Source organism: Peromyscus leucopus, chromosome 2, assembly GCF_004664715.2.
Source record: "Peromyscus leucopus breed LL Stock chromosome 2, UCI_PerLeu_2.1, whole genome shotgun sequence".
In the NCBI taxonomy this organism is placed as follows: Eukaryota; Metazoa; Chordata; class Mammalia; order Rodentia; family Cricetidae; genus Peromyscus; species Peromyscus leucopus.
In genome coordinates this window covers 73,582,253-73,605,504 of record NC_051064.1, presented here as the reverse complement: position 1 = coordinate 73,605,504, position 23,252 = coordinate 73,582,253, and positions in this window count along the sequence as shown.

The following is a 23,252-nucleotide window of genomic DNA, read 5'->3' as shown; positions in this document are numbered from 1 at the left end:
AAACAACAACAAAAAGACAAGAAATACCCAAACTAACCTAAACAAAAAAAAAAAACACATCCAAAACCATAGAATCCACTTTGTGTTGGTCTGCACATGGAGTTTGCTATGGAGTGTGGTTGATATAGTCAGTGACACTCTATTGGAGAAAACTGAATTTCCCTCTCTCAGCAGGTATCAATTACAAATGACTTCTTGGCTAGGAGTGGGCCTTTATGCCAACTGTCTCTCTTGAACTTTCACAAGTCTTGTGCATGTTTGCCACAGTCTCTATAAATTCATATATGCATTAATTCTATTGTGTACTGAGCTATGGGCATAGCAATATATTATAAGAGCCATTTTATTGCCCCATGCATTTAGCAGAATAATAGTAGTAGATTTTTTTCCCCATGTCCCATGACTTTTCTAGTCTTGTATTCTTTGACATTTTAGCAGATATAGTTTCTATCTCATGGAGTGGGCCTTCACTCCAATCAAAAAAGTGGTTTGCTACTTCAATAATATTTGTGACACAAATTAGTGTATTTTAGAGGTTAGTCACTATTGTAGGTTGTAGAGTTCAGAGCTAAGTGACATGGATGATTACTTTTCTCCACCAGTAGTATTCACAGTACCTTCTAGTACCTTGAATGCTAGTCAATACTGGTGAGAGCGTCTCTGGTCTTTGAGAAGCCATTTACCCATTCTACGCTGACCTAGCTCCCATATTATTCTTCTAAAATGTAATCACTCCAGAAGAGATGTCACTGAATGCAGGGACTCCATTCAAGTTGCATGCCCAGGACAATTTGCTTCAAAATCAGAATCCCACCCAGCAAATGAATGATTCAGAGAATGAGCAACACTGTTTATTCAACTAGGATTTATGATTGAGGTACTTTTTTTCTAAATAGAATCAGAAAAGAACCCCCCCCCCACACACACACACTGTCTCTCTTTCTCCCCCCACCCCCTACACCTCAGTTCTATAAACAAGGCACAATTGAACTCTTTGTCCTCATTTACAACAGACAAAATAAAATACCTTCCTTTTGGTAAACCAATTCAAATTTGGTTTTCTATCTCTGGAAACAAAAAAAGTGACCTCACTCATGGTTTAGAGGAACACAGTGGCTGATTGAGCCAGGGCAGCCTGTGGTCAGATAGTTGGTTTGACATTAGCAGACGTAGGAGATTGGGTTTGACTAATGAGAGTGACGTATTCAGAAGGCCCCCGGGAATCCAACAACTGGAACTGGATCAGTGAAAGCTGCCAGACTATCCCAAATGGCAAGCTAAGTCATAAGAAATCCATCCCTTTTCTCCATCTCATCACCGAGGACCATCATCTTAGGCACCGTATTGAATGCTTTTGAGCCCCCACTCCCGAAGTGCTGTTCAAACTTCCATGTGTGAACCATTCTTTTGGCTTTCAGGAGTTACAAATAATGGGAAGCTTTCTTAGAGTTCTGCTTCCCCCTCTCTGCTTCACCTCAGGACCATATTTGTGCATTTTTACTAAAATTATCTTCTTTGTGTTTGTCTCCTATCCTAGACCTTCACACTGGCATTCCCCAGCAATTTTCAGTAATCAGATCACTCATCAACACCAAGAAGCACTCAATTGTACCCTATCATGACATTTTGTAGAAATACATGTATTTTAGTTTAGAAGATTCTTTGAGTCAGTGAAAATTAAGACCATAGAGTAGACAAGTGACTTATACCAAGAGACTCATCCCCCAACGTCTAGCTCCTACGTCTCTCAGGGAAACTGGATTCTCATCAGTTTGGTCCACAAGAAATTCTTTCCTCTTATCCTAGACTACTTTAAGTTTCCCACCAAGTTTTTGCTACCAAAACTGTGTAATACAATTCCCCCCTTTGAACATACACTGTTTTATCTATCTATCTATCTATCTATCTATCTATCTATCTATCTATCTATCTATCTATCTGTCTGTCTGTCTGTCTGTCTGTCTGTCTGTGTATCTATCTATCTATCTATCTATCTATCTATCTATAGTCTTCTCTCATCTATTACATCTTGATTGCAGTTTCCTCTCCTCCTCCCCCAGTCTCTCGGCCCCACCTCCCCACTTCCCCAGATTCACCCCTCCCTCTGTCCTCCCTCAGAAAACAGCAGGCCTCTTAGGGACATCAACCAAACCTGGCATAATATGCTACTATAAGACCAGGCACATACTATCAAATCAAGGCTGGATGAGGGGAGCCAGTTGGAGGAAAAGAGTACCATAAGTAGGCAAAAAGAGTCAATGACTGCCCCCACTCCCACTAATAGGAATGCCACAAGAACACCATGGTATTTAACCTTAACGTATATGCAGAGGACCTAAGTCAGGTTCCCTGATCTCTGTGGGCCCCCATGAGTCCTGGTTAATTCATTATGTGGGTCATGTTTTCATGGTGTCCCTGACCCCTCTAACTCCTCCAATTCTTCTTTCCCTTCCTCTGGATGATTCCCCCAGCACTGCCTAACACTTGACTGTGAGACTTTGCATCAGCTCCCATCAGTTGTGGATAACAACTCTGTGGTCTTTTTGATGACTATTCTGCTAAGCTCTGGTCCCAGAACACTTTGCAGGCAGGACAAGCTGTAAGTTGAAGGTTTTGTGGCTGGTTCCCTCCACTTGGGGCCTTGCCTCGTTACAGAAGATGGTTGATGCAGGTTCTGTGTCCCCCATTACTAGTGTTCTTTGCTGGTGTTACTCTTGTATGTTTCATAAACTTCCCCTTGCACTGCATTTCCACCTTGCTCCTGAAACACCCCTCAATTCCAATCGTCCCTCCCAGTATTACTCCTCTCAACTTGATCACTCCTCTTTCCAACCCCACCTGCCCACAGTCTGCCCACAAAATCTATTCTGTTCTCATTTACCAGGGAGATCCTTGCATCCCCTTAATCCTTCCTTTTTACTTAGCCTCTCAGGGTCTCTAGACCATAGCATGATTATCTTTTACTTTACAGCTAGTATCCACTTAAAAGTGGGTACATACTATGTTTGCTTTTCTTTGTCTGGGTTACCTCACTCAGGATGATTTTTCAAGTTCCTTTCATTTGCCTGCAGATTTCTTTTTTTCAATTAAGAAATATTTTATTCATTTTACATACCAATCAAAGATCCCCCTCTTCCTTCCTCATGTCCCTCCCGCCTCCCCATCCCAAACTACCCCTCCCATTCATTCCTACAAGAAGGTAAGGCCTCCTATGGGGAGGTACACTTAGTAGATGCAAGTCCGAGCCCTTTTCCCTGCCTCAAGGCTGTGCAAGGTGTACCATTATAGGTAGTGGATCCAAAAAGCCTGCTCATGCGCCAGAGATGGATTCTGAGCCTACTGTCAGGGGGCCCCTTAAGCAGATCAAGCTACATAACTTTCTCACTATGCAGAGGGCCTACTAGTCCAGTCCCATGAAGACTCCACAGCTGTTGATCTAAATTTCACAAGTTCCCACTAACTTGGTTTGGTTGTCTCTTTAAGTTTCCTCATTATGATCTTGATGCCCTTGCTCATAGAATCCCTCTTCTCTCTCTTAGTCTGGACCCCTAGATCCAAGCCTGGTGTTTGGCTATGGATCTTTGCATCTGCTTCCATCAGTCACTGGATGGAGACTCTATGATGACAGTTAGTGTATTCATCAATCTGTTTACTGGGGTAAGCCAGTTCAGGCACCCTCTCCACTATTGCTACTAGTCTAAGCTGGGATTATCCTTGGAAATCCTTGGGAACTTCCCTACTACCTGATTTCTCCCTATCCCCCTGATGTCTCCCTCTATCATGGTATCTCTTTCATTGCTCTCCATGAGTACACTGGGGAAGAGGGATGGGCAATGGAGGGTAGGGGATGAGGGATGAGCACATAAGGGAATGAGATGGTCCAGCTGGAACAGGGATGGAATGGGAGAGCAATGCTTGTGAATCCCATGATACTATTATTTTTAAGAGCTGAGTAATACTCCATTGTGTAAATGTACCACACTTTCCTTATCCATTCTTCAGTTGAGAGACATGTAGGTTGTTTCCAGGTTCTGGCTATTATGAATAAAGTTGCTATGAACAAAGTTGAACAAGGACACAAGGATGAAGCATTCTTTGTGTATATGACCTGGAGTGGTTTAGCCTGGTCTTGAAGTAGATAGAGTCCCAATTTTCTAAGAAACCACCATATTGATTTCCAAAATGGCTGTACAAGTTTGCACTCCCACTAGCAGTGGAGGAGTGTTTGTTTCCCTTGCTTCACATCATCGCCAGCATTATCTGCCACTTGTGTTTTTGATCTTTGCCATTCTGATGGGTGTAAGATGGAATCTCAAAGTCATTTTCATTTCCTTAAGTGTGTCTTAGCCATTTGAGTTTCCTCTGTGGAGAATTCTCTGTTTAAATTGTACCCCATTTTAAAATTGTATTATTTAGTTTATTGCTCACTAGTTTCTTAAGTTCTTTATATATTTTGGAGATCACCCCCCACTCCATCAGATGTGAAGTTGGTGGAAGTCTTTTCCCATTCTGTGGGCTGCCTTTTTGTCCTATTAGTGGTGTCCTTTGCCTTACAGAAGCTTTTCAATTTCATGAGGTCCCATTTATTAATTTTTATCTTAATTAACATGATTTGTGTTTTATTTATGAAGTTGTCTTTTGTGCTAATGCATACAAAGCCATTCCCCACTTTCTCTACTTTCAGGTTGTATATTGAGGTCTTTGATTCACTTGGAATAAGTTTTGTGCAGGGTGATAGATATGGATCTGTGTGCATTCTTCTACATACAGACATCTAGTTAGACCAGCATCATTTGTTGAAGATGCTCTCTTTTGTATATTCCCATTGTATATTTCTGGCTTCTTGATCAAAAATCATGTGTCCATAGGTGTGTGAATTTATGTCTGGATCTTCTATTCATTCTATTGATCAATGTGTCTGTTTTTATGCCAGTCCCATTCAATTTCTATTGCTATAGCTCTGTAGTAGAGCTTGTAATCAGGGAGGGTGATACCTCCAGAAGTTCTTTTATTTTACAGGATTGTTTTAGCTATCCTGCATTTTTGTTTTTCCATATGAAGTTGAGTATTGTACTTTCAAGGTCTGTAAAGAATTGTGTTAGAATTTTGATGGGAATTGCACTAAATCTGTAGATTGCTTTAAGTAGGATGGCCATTTGTACTGTCTTAATCCTACTAATTTGTAGTCAGAAGTTTTTCTGTGTCCCACTCTGTCCACTGCTGCTCAGACCCAAGTAAACACACAGAGACATATTAATTAAAACTGATTGGCCATTGGCTCATGCTTACTACTGAGTAGCACTTACATTTAAACTCAGCCCATTTCTGTTAATCTATATGTTGACACATTTTTCGTGGCTTTACCTATGTGCCATTACATGCTGCTCCCTGGACAGTGGGCTGGTGTCTCCTGACTCAGCCTTTCTCTTCCCAGAACTCTCCTTGTCTGCTTATCCCACCTATACTTCCTGCCTGGCCAGTCAGCGTTTTATTAAACCAGTGTACAAAAGCATTATTCCACAGCATCAATTCATGAGCATGGGAGACCTTCCATCTTCTGATATCTTCTTTGGTTTCTTTTTTCAAAGACCTGAAATTTTTATCATATAGGTCTTTCACTTGCTTGGCTAGAGTTTTCCCAAGATATTTTTTATAATCTGTGGGTGTTGTTTTCATGATTCTTTCTCAGCTCATTTGTCATTTATATATAGGAGGGCTACTGATCTTTTTGAGATAACCTTCTATCCAGCAACTTCATTAATAGTGTTTAACAGCTATAGCAGTTGCCTGGTAGAATTTGGGGCATCACTTATATATACTGTCATATCATCTGCAAATACTTAGAAAACTTTGACTTCTTCCTTTCCAATATGTATACCCTTGATCTCCCTTCAGTTGTCTTATGACTCTAATTAGAAAATCAAGTACTATTTTGAATAGATATGGAGAGAGTAGACAGACTTGTCTTGTTCGTGATTTTAGTGGAATTGCTTTGAATGTCTCTCCATTTAGTTTGGTGTTGGCTATTAGCTTGCTGTCCATTGCTTTTAGTGTGTTTAGGTATGTTACTCATATCCCTGATTATCTCTAAGACTTTTATCATTGAAGGGGTGTTGGATTTTGTCAAAGGCTTTTTCAGCATCTAATAAGTTTATTATGTATATTTTTTCTTTCAGTTTGTTTATATGGTGGGTTACACTGACAGATTTTCATATGCTGAATCATTCCTGAATTTATGGAGTGAAGTTTACCTGATTGTGATGGATGCTCTTCTTGATGTGTTCTTGGATTCAGGTCTGAGTATTATTTTGAGTATTTTTGCATCAATGTTCATGAGGGTAATGATCTGTATTTCTCTTTCTTTGTTGAGTCTTTGTGTGGTTTGGGTATCAAGATGACTATGGCCACATAAAATGAATTGGGCAATGTTCCTTCTGTTTCTATTTCATGGAATAATTTGAGGAGTATTGATATTAGGTCTTCTTTGAATATCTGGTAGAATTCTACCCTAAAGTCATCTGGCTCTGGGTTTTTTTCCTTTGTGAGAAATTTAATGAGTACTTCTATTTTCTGAGGGTTATAGGTCTATTTAAATTGTTTATATGACCTTGAATTACTTTGGTAAGTGGTATCTATGGAGAAAATTGTCTGTTTCTTTTAAATTTTCCATTTTTTTTTGGAAATATATATACATATGTCCTAAGGAATCTTTGGATTTTCTTGGTGTCTGTTATGCCCCCCTTTTCATTTCTGATTTTGTTAATCTGGATATTTTCTCTGTCTTTTAGTTAGTTTGAATAAGGGTTTGTCTATCTTGTTGATTCTCTCAAAGAACCAACTCTTTGTTTCATTGATTCTTTGCATTGTTCTCTGTTTCTATTTTTATTGATTTCAGTTCTCAGTTTATTTCCTGCCATCTACTCCTCCTGAATATGTTTGCTTCTTTTTGTCTTAGAGCTGTTAAGTTGCTAATATAAGATCTTTCTAATTTTTTATGAACGCACTTAGTGCTATGAACTTTTCTCTTAGCACATTTTCATTGTGTCCTATAAGTTTGGGTGTAACACAAATCTTAAAAGGTCTTATTAAATAAAAAACATGAAGCCAGATATTGGGCTGAACACTGAAAGTTCAGAGAGACAGAATACACCACAGCTAACCTCGCTTTGCCAACTTCTCAGCCGATTCTGTTTTCTCAAACTGGAATCCTCTGAGTCCTCATCTGAATGGATCTCAGCTGAACTGCTGCTAAAAGCCTAAAATCTTAGAAAGCCTAAAAAGCTTAAAAACCCTCTAGTTCCAGGTCCTCATCCCTAATATACCTTTCTGCTTCCTGCCATCACTTCCTGGGATTAAAGGCATGTGTCTTTCCCAAGCAAGACATGAGCTCTCAAGTGCTGGAATTAAAGGTGTGTGTCACCATGCCTGGAAGTTTCCAGTGTGGCCTTCAGCTCACAGAGATCCTGTAGCTAGAGTTTTCCTGCATTGCCCACAGTCAGGACAAATCTTTGTTACCTGCCAGTCCCACAGCCGCTCAAACCCAACCAAGTAAACACAGAGACTTATTTTGCTTACAAACTGTATGGCTGTGGCAGGCTTCTTGCTAACTATTCTTATATCTTAAATTAATCCATTGCCACAAATCTATACCCTGCCAAGCGGCTCGTGGCTTACCGGCATCTTTACATGCTGCTTGTCAAGGTGGCGGCTGGCAATGACTCCTTCTGCCTTCCTGATCTTTTATTTCTTCTCTCTGTTAGTGCCGCCCATACTTCCTGCCTAGCCACAGGCCAATCAGTGTTTTACTTATTGACCAATCAGAGCAACTTGACATACAGACCATCCCACAGCACAGCCAAGTGCAGACCATTTCAGACACCTGCACTCAGGCCCGTGGTCCTAATCATCCTCTATGAGGAACTGCAGGGTAAAGCCACGAGGAACCTGAGAACAGGCTCCCACAAGACATACAGAACATTCCACAGCAAGATCCAGATGGATCTCCACCTCCAGAATGCTAGGATTAAAGGCGTGTGCTATCACTGCCTAACCTCTGTGTTTAATATAGTGGCTGTTCTGTTCTCTAACCGCCAGATAAATTTATTGGGGTGTACAATATAGCAACCACATTTGGGTATTTTGTGCATTTATTTTCATTAAATTCTAGGAAGTCTTTAATTTCTTTATTTATGCCTTGACCCAATATTCATTCAGTAGGGAGTAGCTCAGTTTCCATGAGTTTATAGACTTTCTGTTGTTTGTTGATATCCAGCTTTAATCCTTGGTGGTTTGATAGGATATAGTGAGTTATTTCAATTTTCCTGTATCTGTTGAAACTTGTTTTGTGACTAAGTATGTGGTAAATTTTGAAGAATGTTCCATTAGGTGCTGAGAAAGTATATTCTTTTTTGTCTTAGTGAAATATTCTGTAGATATCTGTTAGGACCATTTGATTCATAATGTCTGTTAGCTCCATTATTTATCTGTTAAGTGTTTTTCTGGATGACCTGTCCACTGGTGAGAGTGGGGTATTGAAATCTCCCACTATTAATGTGTGAGGTTTGATGTATGATATAAGCTCTAGTAATGTTTCTTTTATGAATGTGGGTGTCCTTGCATTTGTGACATGGATATTAAGAATGGAAACATCATCCTGGTGTATTTTTCCTTTGATGAGAATGAAATGTCCTTCCCCATCTCTTTTGATTAATTTTTACTTTTAGTTTATTTTGTTAGATGCTAGGATAACTACACAAGCTTGCTTCTTAGATAAGTTTGCTTGGGAAATCTTTTTTAAACCATTTACTATTGGTGAAATTATTAAGGCCACTCCACGTAGTTAAAAGAGAGATTTATTTAGTGGCATAACTTACAAATGAAGGGATAGGTAGGCTGCAGGGTCTGGGAAAGACGCAGCACAGTCCAGCAGTGTTCTCTGGAGAACTCTGCTAGGTCTACTTCCAGCGTCCAGGGTCCAGGAATCAAGAACAATGGCTCATCCGGATCTCAAGTTTTCAAGGTCCTCTCTTGGCCGTGCCTTGTAGGCATGACAGTTACCGAAGCCTCAATGGGGGTTGGAACTTCCAGATCAAGGTTGGAATGGCTACCCACTACAGTTTACTCTGAGGTAATATTCAACTTTTATATTGAAGTGTATTTCTTGTATCAAGCAGAAGGATGGATCATGTTTTGTATCTATTCTGTTAGCCAGTGTCTTTTTATTGGGGAATTGAGTTCATCAATATTGAGAGGTATTAATGACCACTGATTATTAATTCCTGCTACTTTGTTGTTGTTAATTTTGTGTGTGTGTGTGTGTGTGTGTGTGTGTGTGTGTGTGTGTGTGTGTCATTACCATCTTTGGGTTTTACTGATGTGAAATTATCTATTGCCTTTGTTTTTGTGGGTGTAATGAACTTCCTTGGGTTGGAGTCTTGCTTCTAGTACCTTCTGTAGGGTTGAATTTGTGAATAGATATAGTTTAAATGACTTTGTCATGAAATATCTTGTTTTTTTTCATCTATGGTGGGTGGAAGTTTTGTTAGGTATAGTAGTCTGGGATGGCATCTGTGGTCTCTTTGATTCTGTAAGATACATTTCTAGGTTGAGTATAACTCTAATAGGTCCGCCTTTATATGTTACTTGGCCTTTTCTTCTTACAGCTTTTAATATCCTTTCTTTGTTCTGTATGTTTGTTGTTTTTATTATTACTTGGCACAAGGACTTTCTTTTCTGATCCATTCTATTTAGTGTTCTGTATGTTTCTTGTACCTTTATAGGCATATTGTTTTTTAAATCAGAAAAATTTTCTTCTATGATTTTGTTAAATGTTTTCTGTGTTTTTGAGCTGGGATTCTTCTCCTTCTTCTATTCCTATTATTCTTTGGTTTGGTCTTTCATAGTGTCCCAGATTTCATGGATGTTTTGTGTTAGGAGCTTTTTAGATTTAACATTTCCATTGACTGTTGTGTCTATTTCTTTTATCATATCTCCAATGACTGATATTCTGTGTTTCATCTTTTGTATTATATTGGTAATGCTTGTGTCTGTAGTTTCTGTTCACTTATATAGATTTTCCATTTCCAGAATTCTCTCAGTTTGTGTTTTCTTTATTACTTCTATTTTTATTTCTAGGTCTTGGATAGTTTCCTTCACCTGTTTCCTTTTTTTAAATTTTCTTTTTTTATTAAGTAATTTTTTCATTCATTTTACACACCAATCAAATATTCTCCTCTTCCCTCCTCCTGCTCCCCCCCAAGCCTCCCCTCCCAACCCATCCCCCATTCCCTCCCACAAGAAGGCAAGGCCTCCTATGTGGAGGCACATTCAGTAGAATTAAGTCCAAGCCCTTGCTCCTGCCTCAAGGCTCCACGAGGTGTCCCATCACAGGTAGTAGGCTCCACAAAGCCTACCCATGCACCAGAGATGGATTCTGATCCTACTGCCAAGGCACTTTCCAAGCAGATCAAGCTACACAACTGTCTCACCATGCAAAGGGCCTAGTCTTAAGGGTGCCTGAACTGAACTGTTTGCCCCAGAGATTAGACCGAGGAATACGCTAACCATCATCACAGAACTTTTCTCCAATGACTGATGGAAGCACATGCAGAGATGCATAACCAATCACTAGACAGAGCTCCAGGAGTCCAGTCAAAGAGAGAGAAGAGAGATTCTGTGAGCAAGGGCCACCAAGATCATCATGGGGAAAAATACAGGGACAACCAAACCAAACTAGAGGGAACTCATGAAAGTTGGATCAGTGGCTGTAGAGCCTACATGAGACTGGACTAGGCCCTTTTTTAAAATAGGCTTTCTTGGCATTCTTAAAGGGATTTATTGATTTTCTCAATTTTTTTGTTGGTCTTTCCCTCTATTTCATTAAGGGAGGTTTTTTTTTTTTTTTTAATTCCCTCTTTAAGTACCTCTATCATCTTCATAAAGTTGTTTTTATAAGGTCATTTATGCTTCAGCTACATTGGAATATTCAGGTCTTGCTGTTGTAGGATAGCTGAGCCCTGTCTACTGTTGATTGAAATCTTACTTCAGTGGTTAGACATCTGGGTTTAGATGATTATAGGTCTAGGTCCTGGTTTTTGAGTTTGTCTTTGTTGGATGTGTGTTTTGTTCTTTGGTTCCTGTTTCCTCTTTGGTCTTTTAGTCTTTGTGGCCTGGATTTCTGGTGGCTGGTGTGACCTCTTATCTTATATGGAGTTTCTGTCCAAGTTGGGAGCTGGTCTTCTGGTGGTTAGCTTGGCCTTTTGTGCATCAAGGTGTCTCTGTTCTTCTCACTAGTGTGGTCTGCACCTCCTCTAACTGATGTGGCTTGTTCTTATGACTGATATGGCTTATTCTTCTGACTGGTATGGCCTATTCTTCTGACTAATGTGTTCGGGACATCTTGTTCTGTCTGATATGGCCTGCACCTGAACAGCAAAAGTCTCCTGGGGTTGAAGGCAGGGCATGGCCTTGGAACTGCTGATGAAGTTGCAGGGGCAGGGAGTGGAATGAGGTTTTGAGAAGAAAATCTAGGGAGTGGGGTAGTTCAGCTGGCAGACAGATCACTTGTCTTTTCTTCTATTTTAATTGACTGGAAGTGACATAAAATGTAATACAAAACTATGAGGTTAAGATTACAGAAATTCATTATTTCCTATACCAGGGTCTACAGCTCTGAAGCCATTGACTCTACAGTATCAGTACCTGTCTCTTGCTTCTGATGGTTGGAGGCATCTGCAATGTTCTTTTACTCATCTCTGTCCTTGAGTCTCCATGCCCTTTGTAATGGTTAATATTGATTGCCAACCTGGCAAGATCTGGAATCATCTAGAAAACACATCTCTGGGAAATTATGTGACAGAATTTCTAGACTGTGTTAAGTGAGGAAAGAAGACCTACCTTAAATGTGGGTGTATGATTCTATAGGTTAGTGTCTAAGACTGAAGGAGTTCAGCACTGGCTTTGATCTCTCTCTGATTTCTGACTATACAAATGCAATGAGGTCAGCCGCCTTATGATTCTGTTGTCATGACTCCCTGCAATTATGTACTATACTGTGGAAGTATGATCTAAAACAAATTTCTTCCTTCTGTAAGTTGTTTTGTTAGAGGAATTAGAGATGTAACCAGTGTTGTCTTTCTGTGTGTGTCTCTGAGTTTTGTGTTCTGTATCTTACAGAAATACTTACTCTAAGGATAGAGCCCATACTGACCTGAATACAGTTTTGTTTTATTATTGTTTGAGAGCTCCCCTTCCTCTCTCTCTCTCTCTCTCTCTCTCTCTCTCTCTCTCTCTCTCTCTCACCAGTTTCTTTACTACTTCCATGTCTTTTTTTTTTGGGAGGGGGACTCACTGCATTTATTTAAGGTTGCCATGGATTGGAGGTTATTTACTTGAAAAAGGACAATTAACAGTGTCAACAATGTCTACACTATTGAGAAATATGATTCCTGTTCCCACAGGAACCATTAATTGCCTATAACTCCCCAGGAAAGAGTTGAAATCCTTACAAGTGTCTTCCTCATCCATAATGTGATGTTCATAGGTTTAGTCTTGTTGAAGTTTTGTGCAGGTAACCATAGCTGCTTTGAGTTCATGAATACAATGTCATGTCATTCTCAGGAGGCAGCTTTTCTCCATACATCTTCCCATCCTCTAGGTCTTATATTCTTTCTTCTTCTTCTTTCCTGATGTCTACTGATCTGTTAATAGCCTATTATCACCACTTTGACAAGTTATAAGGGCTAGATACATTCTTATGCAGTGAAACACAGATAAAAACAAAACAAATAACACTAAATGATAAACAATGAGACCAAGAAGATGAGAATGAACCAGTGGCAGGCTTAGTTGTGACTGGGTGCTCCTTGAGGTTACTGACCAGCTAGATTCACTCTTAACAAGTTGTCCTGCATGTGATTCTCATCAGCAACAATTGACAGATCTACAGTCCAAACTGGACAGACTTCTTTTCTTTAGTTAAAGCAAACAGTTGAGCTCTGTACTGGTCACATGATCTAATGGCTATTCTTATTTCACAGCTTCCAGAATAAACCTACAGACCACAACTTACCAAAGTCTATTGTCAGACCCAAAGTTGTGAGTCAGATCACAACTTCCATTTTCTAGGTCTGTCCATAGAGGCATATAGGGTTTAATGGCCATACCTAAAATCAATGGCCCACCAAGGACAAAGCTGGGATCTAATCCAAGAGGATTTTAAAGAATTTTTATTCTTTAAAAACATTATATTGCAGTGTAGTGTGAATTCTATATCATCACTATTAAGTGCGGGAGAAAAGGCATTTTGGAAAGCTTCCATATGGTTATTTGTTTGGTATGGATGCATCTGTTTTGAGGTGTTGGAAAGAAAGACACTCAATTTCATTTAAGCGACAACAAGTCCTCTGGAACTGACACTAGATCCAGTCACCTACTATAATAAGAAAAGGAACCAGGCCTGGAACTGTTCTTCCACTCTATCCTCATTGCTGTTAGTTATCATCTACTTCTTTGCAATGTTGGTTTTGGGACCCACATTTGGATTCTTTTTACAGCAGTTATATCTTTACAGCACAAGTTTTCCTCCCCATAGCCATAACAATATGGTCTTGGTGGGCTTCTAAGCTGTCTCTTTATAGACTCTTGCATTTACTTTTCAACAGTTCCAGCTGTATAAGATATTGGGGCCTTTGGATTTGCATTCTCTCTTCAGGATCTGGGCTCCTTGAGGGAGAAAATATCCAACATTAATGTCAACATTCTCAGTTTTAGCCTATAGCAGATCCTAGATCAGGGGGAAAGTGAGTTTGTAGGGCTCATTGAATTCTAGCCACATGTTAAGGAAGAATGTGACTATAAAAGGTACATGGTTTCAAATTGTGTTTCCAAAAGCATTCATGGAATTCAGTGAGTTCCTTCACCAAAAAACAAAACAAAGCCCCAACAAACAAACAAATAACCCCATTAAAAAAAAAAAAACTACTAAAACTCATAGCTCTCTGCAATGATGTCGATTCTATTCCTATAAAATTATATAATTGGACTATACTGAGCTAGAAAGTGATAGAAACAGGGATGGGAAGAAATCCACAGGGATTGAATTGCTCTGTGAAATCAGGTCTAGTGCTGAGTATGTCTGTTCAATGAATCAGTTTGTCCATTGTCTGCCAGGTTGTTTTTGCTTGTATCTCTGAAAATTTCATGGAACTCATCTGGGTGGCTAGAAAGAGACTGAGATTGCAAGGTGACAAATATGCTGTCTCTTCTGTTGTTAAGCCTGAGTAAGCATTTTTGACCTTCTCTCGGATTCCCTCCCTTCCTGTCTCCCTCTCTTTCTCCTTCTCTCTCTCTCTCATCTTTTCTTTATCCTCTTCGGTTGTGTTTATTTGTGTCTTTCTCCTCTTTCTAGTACTTTGGCTCAGATATTATAATCTGATGTATAGCCCCCCCCAATGCTATGTTTACTTTCCTCTGAGTTATTTTCTTGAATAAACTATTTTATCATCTTGTTCTTTCCCCACTACATCTGAGATCACCAGCCTCATTACCCTCCTTCAATGTCCCCTATAAATAGGGTGAAGAATATCTTATCATCTAAATTGGGACACAATTGACAGTGAGAGATGAACTATTAATAATTGAATCAGTATTACAGTGAAACTGGAATCATGTTCACTAGTGAGGATGGATGGTAGCATTATCTACAGTACCTCCCAGTCTTAGTTCAACAAACTAACAATGGTACTTTTCAAATACCAAAGCTATTCTGCAGTAGAAACACTCTTGCCTAAAATGATAGAACACAAGGGAATGAAGGGAGAGAGTGAGGGTTGCTCTTCTGTTGAGCAAGACTTGAACTCAGGTTCATTCTGTGAATGTCACATGTTTGCCCATGCCTCACATACTGCTTAACTCAGCTTTCTTTCATAAATGGTGATTTTTAGTCATTATGTGTATTATCTTATTAATAAATTCAGCACATATTTTATCACAAAAAAAGATCTCTCCCACCTCATTTACATGACCCCTGATCTTCAGTGTATCTATTTCATTTCTACTAACTTAAAAATATAACTTTAATTTCTACATTTAGGGCACATATGGCAGAGGAATGGAAATAAATTCAGTTATGATTACACAGGTAATCTTATGATACATGATAGTTGTTGAAATACAAGTTAATAAATTAAAATCTCAAATGGCATCACAAGCCTGATTTTCACTTCTACCACTTTTAAAAACACACCACACCTTCATTGGCACCAATATCTTTTTATTATTGTCCCCACTCTCAACTTTTCCCCGTGTGTCTTCCTGCTGCAATCTCTGCATATTCTGATAGAGCAGACATTATTATAAAATATGGAGCCAATTCTATTGCACTTCTTTGGAAGAAACATTTCGAATATAACTTAAAATGGTAACTTAAACCTATATCTCATTTCTAGCCCTGGTTCTTTTGTTTTAAATGGGCAGCTCTATTGGATGACCTGCAAAAAAAAAAAAAAAAAGAAATATAGACATATTTGCAACTTTCATTAAAGGCTAAATTGACCTTTTAATTTTAGTAATGCTTTACATTTATGTAAGATTTGTCTCTGAGCTATCTGAATGATATAATAGGCTTTATTTAATTGTGCCTGGAAATGGCCTAATAAGGGATGAACAAAAGGAAAACAAAGTTCAAATGACAAATGAGGAGACTAAGTTGTAGTCTGTGCTTCAGCACTAACCTATCATGACACCACTTCTTCCTGCGGAGTTTTGTCCTTGTTTGGGAGAATGAAAGAATGTTATGACATTCTTACTTTGCAAACCATGCTCCAAATAGCTCTAGGACCTTTATGGAGTTTAGTAAGTCTCTAGAAAAGAGTGCTCATGGGAGAGATCAAGGCGTTTATCAGGAATGGTGAAGGGAGGGGAATTGACCTAATAATTATTGCAAACACTGGTTTCTATTATATACATAGGATTTCTATACTAAACTGTACTGCCGCGAGTTTATGTCAGAAGGGGCTCACAAAGAGATTATGGAGAAGGAAAACTTCACTTTTGATGAATAAAAATCTATTTTGCTTTGTGACTTAAGTCACTGTTTAGTTTCATGGATGCCTTGGGTACATTCTCTGCATCTTTAGAAATGTATGTAGAAATGTTATTTGATAGATACAAGGATAAAAACAAAAGGGTCTTTCCTGAGCTGCTAGCTGCTACTGACAGATGGCAGTTTAGGCTACCAACCGGACGAAGCATTTTCAGCAGCTTGGGGATTAGTTGGTTAATTTTAAATGAGGATCTGAAAAGATAACAAAGAGTCCTACAACAGACTGTAACAAAGCTCACCCCAGCCTGAATGCAACTGTGCTCTATGAAGAATCAACTGGAGCTTTGCTTGCATGTATTAAAAGGTTATGCTACAAAATAAAGAAATACTTTGCAGTTGTGATGTTTGGGAGAATTATGGGATTGTATTTTATCACAACAGGAAAAACAAGTAAGAAAGAAAAGTCACTGCCAAGAAGTGGGGCCATTGTTGTGATAAACCTGACCATGTGGTTCTCAGGCCATTGAAACCAAGTTTTGACTGGAATGCAGAAGAGTTTTGTACTTGTGTCTAGAAATGTTGTAACATATCAGGACCAGGGTTTAATGAGGCATTTTTGTGGGAATTTGGAAGACAAGAATGTTGAGGGAAACATGGACAGTAAAGTTCATGAGGTTTCCAGAGGTGTGGTGACTTGAAAGAAAATGGACCCACAAAGGGAGTAGCACTAATGAGAGCTGTGGCCTTGTTGGAGTAAGTGTGGTCTTGGAAGAAGTGTGTCACTGTGAAGGCGGACTTTGAGGTCTCATATACACTCAAGCCGTGCCCAGTAATACAGTCCTCTTCTGGGTGCCTGAAAGATGTAGAACTCTCAGCTTCCTTTCTAGCACCATGTCTTCCTGTATGGCCCTGTGTCCCACCATGATGATAATGCACTGAACCTCTGAGACTGTAAGCTGCCACCTCAATCAAATATATTCCTTTATAGGAGTTACCATAGTCATGATGTCTCTTCACAATAATAGAAATCTAACTAAAACAGAGGCAAACAAGGATTCCATTAGGAACCAGGCTGAGGATGCTTTTGGTGTTGACCGAGAATCTGACTTCATTTTGCCCATATACTAAAAACTTGAGTTAAGTCAAATTTAAAGATAATGGACTAATTTGTCTAGCAGAGGAAATTTCAAGGCAGGAAAACATTTAGACTGTGGTGTGCCTACAGCTTACTGCACTTATCCTGGTCTACAGTGAAAAAGAGTAAATTATTGGGCAAGAAAATGTAAGAAATATGTATAGTTTGTTGATGAGGAAAAGAGATAAATGATTGCAGAAATGAAAATTTGCAAGGTGTTAGCAGCGTTGACTTTTTTTGTAAGAATAGTCTGTGTGTCTGGTGTCTCTCTCTAGTTTCTGTTGGCTGCTGGCAGATCTTGGTCTTCCTTATTTTGGAGACATCATTCCAATTTAAAAGGAAGGAATAGGTGTGCACAATGAGCAAAACAATGATGAGAGCCAGAAGGACACACAACACAATGATGAGAGCAGGAAGGACACACAACACAATGATGAGAGCCAGAAGGACACACAACCCATATCCTGCACTCCATGTCTGGCATTTGGAGCTTGTGTGGAATTATGGGGGCACCAAATGACATAGGTAGCCCTACTTCCCTCATTCTGCTGACTAAATTGCGTATAGAGTCTCTCTTAGGCTGGCTCCTTAGGAGCACTCTGGATTTTCATGTCAACACTTTCTAAAGGACAATTGTATTTTGGGAGGGAAGAAAATAAGAATCATGACTTTACTATGTAGACAAAGCAGCAAATGGTAGTTCTCCAAATATGCCCAGACTGTGAGATACATACAGACTGAAAAAAATATTTTAAAACCTAAACATTCAGGAATCATGAAGATCCTTGTTCAAGTGGAATATTCTAATGAGGTATCTGCCAATGAAATATTTGTGAATGGACTGTTGTCAATCACAAAATCATTTGCGACAAGTTGAACAGACAAAATATTTTTTCCTGGTAGACAAATCTGTAGAGCTAGGAAGCTGACTCAATATGTAGGAGTACTTGGTGTTCAAGAATAAGAACCTGAGTTCAGATTTCTACCATTTACATAAAAATCTGACTGTAAGTACAAAAGTTTGTAACATCAGTGATGGGAGGTAGATGCAAAAAGATCACTGGGGCTTGCTGGCTTCCAGCCAAATCCACAAATGGCAATATCAAGGTATAGTGGCAAGCTCTGTCCCTAGGGAATAAGACTAAAAGTGAAGGAGGAAGAAGCCCTGTTTCCTACACACACACACACACACACACACACACACACACACACACACACACACACACACACACACACACCTTCTCTAATCAATGTCCTTTCAAAAGATTTTTTACTGTATGTTATAATAGTATGCTTAATTGTGATAGTTTTATATGTACATACAAGGTATTTTTATTATGGCTGTCTCCCCAATTACTCACATCACCTCCATTGCTACTACTTTTCCTATTCCCTAAAAGTCTCCTTTTTCACTTTTTATGCTTAATTCAATTTATTCATTGGTTTATAGCTTGCACTTATGAGAAAAATATGTGGTATTCTTCTTTTTCAGTCTGACTTATGTAATTTAGCACAGTGTTTTCCAGTTTCACTCATTTTCCTGAAAATGGCAGGATTTTTTTTCTTAATAAACAATACCATGTGTGTGTTCATGTGTTTGTGTTTGTGTGTGTGACATTTTTGTTATTTATCTTTGAATGAAATGTAGGTTGTTTGATAATTTGGTATTACAGACTCTATTATAATAAGCAACGGTAAGTAGTTATTTCTCTTAAGTTATATCTTTGATTACTTAAGCTGGTCCGTAGTGTCGTTCCACTTTTAATTATTTGAGGGCCCTCCATCCTGATGTTCTTAGTGTATACATTCATTTACATTCCCCTCCAGAGTTTATGATTGTTCCCTTCTCTCTGTATCCTTGCCAACATTTTTTTTCTATTTTCTTGGTGGTAACAATCTTGGTAAATATAAGCAAAGCAAAGAAAATAATACATCAAAATCTCACTAATTCAAAATAATTGTGTCATTTAATATCTTTCCTCTATAAAAGGATGTTTAAATTCTCTCATGTCTGCTTGCCAAGCAATCCATCTATATTACTTATCAGCATATTTTATCTTGGGTGTGTCATTCTATTTTGAACATTTTGATTTTACATCTTTGTTTTGTTATGCTGTGTTGTGAAAATATTGCATGTCCATCTAATAACTTCTCCCTTTTCTTCCATACCCTGCCTACACAGAAAATTTTTAAACTGAAGGGTGCTTTGCTAAATTACTTGATGTAAGAATATCAGCATATTTCATAAGAGTAATGTTATTAAAATTCTCAAACAACTATTTGCAGTAAAGAATCATACAGGTTGTTGGTGACAATATGTTGAAGAACATACAGTGAGTTCTTGTTTTTACAAAAATAACATGTAGTAGAGATATGGACTTGTGAACATAAATATTTCAGTGTTTTGATTTACTCTTTTTTCTCTGACTGTGCTGAGGGGCTGAAAGATACACACACCCCATAATGCAAATACACACATATATTATAAAACAGTAAACTACAAAACAAAAATACTTCTCAAATATCTGAATATAAAATATGTCAGACTCTTTTAGCAGTAATTCTTTTGAGTGGTCTAAAGCTGAAAATTTTCTTCCCTTCCTTAAAGAATAGGATCATTTACAAGATTTCAAAAGTGGGTTTTATTTACCCCAGAGCTTCCTATATAACTCATCATCTGAGTACTGATTTAAAACATCTTGGAAGCTGAATAATCATAGCAATAACATTTGCAGTATTTTATTTCATATACCAAAATCACTCGATTATGCATCTCTAGGGGGTGTTAGTGAGATTTAATAAGCAAGATGGCAAGTTTTATAGCTATATGCCAAATAATGAAAGTAAAAATGCCTTGAAAGGGAAAGGTTTTACAGATGTTTTAGAAAAGAAGGAACGTTACAAAGCTCAGGGAACAATAGTTTTTCATGTATCCATTATGTGTCAATCTCAGTGCTCAAAAGTCACATATATAATTCATTTTATTGTACAGATAGTCTTGCAACCTAAAGTGTATGTCCATGGAAAACAAAAGAAATGTGAATTGAAGGGGAGGATGACTTCATTGGCAAAATGCCTGTTCCTCAGGCCTGCAGACTTGAGTTTGTTTTCCCAGCATCCACACAGAAAGTCAGTGCTAAAATGACAGAGACGAGAGGAGCACTGAGACATGTCGACCAGGTCTCTTGCTAATTGGTGAGCTCCAGATTCAGTGAGATAACATGTTTTTAAAATTAGGAATGAATGATCAATGTTGAGGAAAGGCACCTGGCATCAACCTCTGTCCTCTGCATGTATACAGATGAACACACACACACACACACACACACACACACACACGCACGCACGCACGCACGCACGCACGCACGCACACACACACATTCTGATGACCAACACATAACTAAAGCAGTATTTGAACACAAGTCTCTTGGCTATAAAACCATCATTCTGCAACTACTAAAGGAAAATAGGTATAAAACCTTCAGGATGTGTCTAATATAAGGGCTTTTTGTTTTTTGTTTGTTTGTTTGTTTGTTTTGTTTTGTTTTTTCAAGACAGGGTTTCTCTGTGTAGTTTTGGTGCCTGTCCTGGATCTCACTCTGTAGACCAGGCTGGCCTCGAACTCACAGAGATCTGCCTGGCTCTGCCTCCCGAGTGCTGGGATTAAAGGCTTGCGCCACCACCACCCAGTTGTAAGGGCTTTTTGAAGAAGACTAACAGATCAAGTGATAAGAGCCAGAATGACAGATGAGATAGTGTTCCTTCCAAATACGACTGCATAGCAAAAGAAACAATTAACATGGGTGAAGAAATATGCTACAGAATGGGAGAAAATCTTTACCATCTGTTCACCTAAGAAAAAACTACTATATATAATATATAAAGAACTAAACAAAATGACCATATACTTGAACCAATAAATGGGCAATTGATCTGAACAGTCACTTCTCAATGAAAATTAAAAACAACTAAAAAATACATGAAAACAATCATTATCTTTGCCCTTTATAGAAATACAATTCAAAAATTTTACTTGACCCAGTCAGAATGGCTAAGACTAAGAAACCAAACAAATACTATAGGATCCAGAGAAAAAAGAACCCCCATATACTTTTGCATGGAACATAAGCTAATGCAATCACTATGGAACTCAGTGTGAGGATTCATCAGAAAAATTAAAAATATAACTCTCATGTGATCTAACCATTCTACTTTAGGGTACATATTCACAAATATCCAAGTTAGCTTGCTATAGAGATTCCTGCACATGTATATTTAATGTTGCCTTGTTCCAATTGCTAAATTACAGAATCAGCCTAGGTATCCACTGATGAGTAGATGAAGAAAAAACAATACATTATGTATATACAGTGTGTTTTATTTATCCATAAAGAAGAAAGAAAACATGTTATTTGCAGGAAATGGGTGGCACAGAAGAGCATCCTGTCAAGTGAAACAAACCAGTCCTACAAAGATAGACATTGTATGCTTTCTACCATTGTAAAACCTGGGAGGGAAATGTGATGTTAAAGTAAAAATACAATCATAAAAGTGAGGTAAGAAAGGAGGTAAAAGAAGGCAGGGGAGACAGGAGAATAGAAGTGATAGATACAATCAAAATGCATTTCACTCATGTATAGACATGTCAGAATGAGCTTAGTTGCTTTTTACAATTAACATGTTCTAAAAACTGGTAAGAATCCCTGCAACAGAAATATTAAAACAGATTACAAAAGTGCATTTTACAAGTTTTATGGATGTTGAAACATTTGTTGGGACTCAAGATAGATAAAATTCAAGTTACTGTGTAATTCCACATACTATATTTCAGAAGTTATCTATTCTCCCAGGGGTTTGAAGGTTGAGAATTTCATTTCTATTGTGGAGTATTGGGAGGTGATGTGAATATTTAAGACTTGGAGCTGTTATAAGATCTGTAGGTCATTGGGGGGCACTGCTCTGAGAATGTAACACTTGTCTCTATGAATGAGTTCTTAAGGTCCCCAAAAATGCACAAAGATACCTCCACAATCGACTACTGGCAAAGGTCGAGAGAAAGCCCAAACTGATCTACTCTGGTGATTGGATGGTCAAACACCCTAACTGTCGTGCTAGAACTCTCATCCAATGACTGATGGAAGCAGATGCAGAGATCCATGGCCAGGCCCCAGGTGGAGCTCCAGGAGTCCAATCAGCGAGAAAGAGGAGGGATTGTATGAGGGAGAATTGTTGAGACCACGATTGGAAAAAGCAGAGGGACAAATAGCTAAACGAATGGAAGCACATGAACTATGAACCAATAGCTGAGGAACCCAGAGCTGGATCAGGCCCTCTGTATAAGTGAGACAGTTGATTAGCTTGGACTGTTTGGGAGGTCCTTAGGCAGTGGGACCGGAACCTGTCCTCAGTGCATGAGCTGGCTGTTTGGAACCTGGGGCTTATGCAGGGACACTTTGCTCAGCCTGGGTGAAGGGAGGAGGGGACTGGACCTGCCTGGACTGAATCTACCAGGTTGAGCTGAATCCCCAGGGGAGTCCTTGCCCTGGAGGAGATGGGAATGGTGGGTGGGTTGGGGGGAGGGGGAGGGGACAGGAGGAGGGAGGACAGGGGAATCCATGGCTGATATGTAAAATAAATTAAATTATAAAATTAAAAAAGAAAACAAATTGACACAGCATCAACCTGAGCTCTGATTTCCATGCTAAAGTTAACTCCCCTAAGTGCTCCTGACATGATGTGATGCCACAGTTAGGACATTACCAAGTGGAGCTGCCAAATAATAGATTACAAATCTCCAGAGAAGTTGCCAAATAAATCTTTTTACTTCCTAAGTTGATTGTGTTCGGTAGTTTGTTGTGGCAATGCAGAACTGACTAGATATTCTTGTTTTGTTTTCATGAATGAATGAGAGAAAAAGAACAAACCACTAACAGTACTCTTATTAAAATTATTCTGGGATGATGTTCCTACTCATTCCTTTAGCATCACATTTGGCACATAAGAGCAACTTTTACTCAAATTTATAAAACCACTGATGCCAAGTTTTTATTTCTGTACTACCTGAGTTTATTTATT